Consider the following 3,234-nt stretch of genomic DNA (forward strand, 5'->3'; position numbering starts at 1 on the left):
TGGGGTGCTGTCTCACTTTTTTTTCTCTCTATCCCTCTCTCTCCAAGGGATGCATGTGCTCTCTGGCACATTTAAAAAAATAAAATAAAAATTAATATTTATTTTTAAATTTGTAAAGTTAATTTTATGTTATGTATATTTCACACCAGTTTTTAAAATGGATGCCTGCTGCTTCATCACTGTTCAGCATGAACAGCCTGCCAACAGTCCTGGACATTGACAACCCCCGTTCTCCACAATGGGATGAGAGATTTGGCCTGCTGGAAGGGGAGAAGAGTATGAAAGGAGACAGCGCCCTTCCCAGAAGGGGGAAATAGTGTCAGCTGGGAAGTTCTCGATGAGGGGCAGCAATGGCTGCACCATTGTCCCACTTAGTTCTCATCAATGTGTATGAGCTACATTTTACCTGCCCGAAGTTATCCTTTCAATAACAGTTAATGAGTGTGCTGTGTGACTTCACTGTAATTTGTTACCTGGTCTCTAAATGTTGAGCACATGGATATTTCCAGCCATTCACTAGGACTAGAAGTTGGACCAGGCAGTAGGAGCATCTGTATTTATTTCTTTAAAAAAATTGTTTTATATAACTTTATTTATTTGTTTGTTTATTTATTTATTTTAACTTGACCAGAGAAAGAGAGAAAGCAAGCCACCAGGTCCAGGACTCAAACCGCAGTTGGCCATGTGGGAGTCCAGCACCCTTAACCACCATACCACCTGCTCACCCCTTATTTATTTATTTTTTTTGCAGAGATATTTTTGCTATAGGGTACATGCACTTGCCAGAGAGACAGAAAATGATAAATCACCCCCCCAGGAGAAATGGCCATGCTGCAATCCTTTCTCCACCACTCTCTTGGGATTTTGGGCACGCATGCATACACGCTCAGCGTGTTTTAAGCCACCGGGTCCAGGACTCAAACCTCATTGACTACATGGGAGTCCAGAGACATAACCATTAAGCCATCCACTGGTCTCAAGAGCATGTTTATATTTAACCCAGTTCATTTATTATCTTTATACATGTTCCTGTTTGAGCTCTTTTAATGTCTCTAATCTCTCTGACCTCCCTGGCGTTTGTTGCTTTCCCAGTTTCCTTAATGGGTAGGACTAGAAAACTTGCTATCCTTCCAGACTACACATTAGAGTCATCTGAAGAGTTTTTATACCATACTGAGGCTCGGGTCATATTCCAGGACAATTAAATCAGAAGTTCTGGCATGGGATGGGAGTGTTTTTCAAAAGCTCCTAAATGATTGTAACATGCAAGCACGAGAAAAAAATCTTAGGTCTCTTTCAGTTCAAAGATGATAAAAACCTCTGATTTTAAAAGAAAGCTATAAATATTTTGTACAAATAGAAGTTTCCTTTTCAATTACTTCCTTGGGAAGTATTCTCCTAGAGGGTACTATGAGTTGAAGTGTATTCTTCAGATTGCTATTTAGAATAATTAGGCTAACTATAATGCCACCAACCAAATATGAATCTACTCTCTCTCCATTGCCCTATGAATATAGAAATATTTGCAGCTGGCAGGTGGCATGCTGGTTAAGAGTGTTGGACTCCCACATGGCTGACTGCAGTTTGAGTCCCAGACCTGGCAGCTTGCTTTCTCACTTTCTCTCTCTCTCTCTGTCCCTCTCTGGTCAAATTAAAATAAATAAATAAATAAATAAATAAACTTAAAATAACTCTTTAAAAAATATAGAGGCTGCCGGCAAGACCCGTCTGCCGCTGCCGCTGGGACCCCGTGTTCTCGCCCACCCTGAGCACAATGTCCCCCAAAAAGGAAGGCGATGGAATTAAATCACCCCCAATCATTGGAAGATTTGGAACCTCACTGAAAATTGGTATTGTGGGATTGCCAAATGTTGGGAAATCTACCTTCTTCAATGCATTAACTAATAGTCAAGCTTCAGCAGAAAACTTCCCATTCTGTACAATTGATCCTAATGAGAGCAGAGTACCTGTGCCAGACGAAAGGTTCGACTTTCTTTGCCAGTACCACAAACCAGCAAGGTAAAATTCTTAATGCCCTTGTTTATTTGGTGACTCTGTATTGACTGAGTACATGTTTGTGGCATACAGAAGGGTTTTTCTTTCAAAATTAATGTTTTTTTTTGGGGTAATTGTAAAAATAATATAGAGTGTAGAGAAAGGTGAGATAGGACTACCCAGTTAACATTGAAGTTTTTTTTTTCCCCCCTGGGGAATGTGAAGTAGAGGCAGTAATTAGTCTATATTATGTGACTTTATATAGACGTGCATGTGTATGTGAATATGCATAGGGAACTATGAAATGAAGATCACAAACTAATTGCTTGTTATCTTTGGATTATGGAATTTTTAGGCTCGCTTCTATCATGATTGGAATGACAAAAAGATTAAAGTTTTGAATAAACACTTATTTTTTACTTCAAAACCAATGGTCTACCTGGTTAATCTTTCTGAAAAAGATTACATTAGGAAGAAAAACAAATGGTTGATAAAAATTAAAGAGTGGGTGGACAAGTATGACCCAGGTGCCTTGGTCATTCCTTTTAGTGGGGCCTTGGAGCTCAAGTCGCAAGAATTGAGTGCTGAGGAGAGAGAAGTATCTGGAAGTGAACATTTCACAAAGTGTTTTGCCAAAGATCATGAAAGCTGGGTTTGCAGATTCCAACTAGAATACTTTTTCACTGCAGGCCCAGATGAAGTACGTGCATGGACCATCAGGAAAGGGACAAAGACTCCCCAAGCTGCAGGGAAGATTCATACAGATTTTAAGAAGGCATTTATTATGACCAAAATTTTGAAATATGAAGATTTTAGAGAGGAGGGTTCTGAAAATGCAGTCAAGTCTTCTGGAAAATACAGACAACAAGGCAGAAATTATATTGTCGAAGATGGAGATATTATCTTCTTCAAATTTAATACACCTCAACATCCGAAGAAGAAATAGATTTTAGTTGTTGCTCCGATAAATGTACACCTCCAAAAGGCATTTTTTTTTGTAATTAAAATTTCTGAACACTGAAGGGACAAATAAAGTTGAGGGGATGAGAATCTTCTACAAACAAATTATTTTTGTTTGTTTTAAATTAAAATACTATATACCTCCAATGAAATGCAAGTTCACTAAATGTGAACAGCTTTGCTTTTCACGTGATTAAGACCCTACTCCAAATTGTAGAAGCTTTTCAGGAACCATATTACTCTCATGACACTTCATTAATCTCCATCATGTATGCCAAG

The 3,234-nt window shown here is 38.6% G+C and overlaps 1 pseudogene; it reads left to right on the top strand.

Annotated features, from left to right (window-relative positions):
- Positions 1-337: 337 nt before the first annotated feature.
- Positions 338-2,941, top strand: LOC102482620 (obg-like ATPase 1; annotated as a pseudogene).
- The last annotated feature ends 293 nt before the right edge of the window (positions 2,942-3,234 follow it).

Source organism: Tupaia chinensis, unplaced genomic scaffold, assembly GCF_000334495.1.
Source record: "Tupaia chinensis unplaced genomic scaffold, TupChi_1.0 Scaffold000180_1, whole genome shotgun sequence".
NCBI lineage: Eukaryota > Metazoa > Chordata > Mammalia > Scandentia > Tupaiidae > Tupaia > Tupaia belangeri.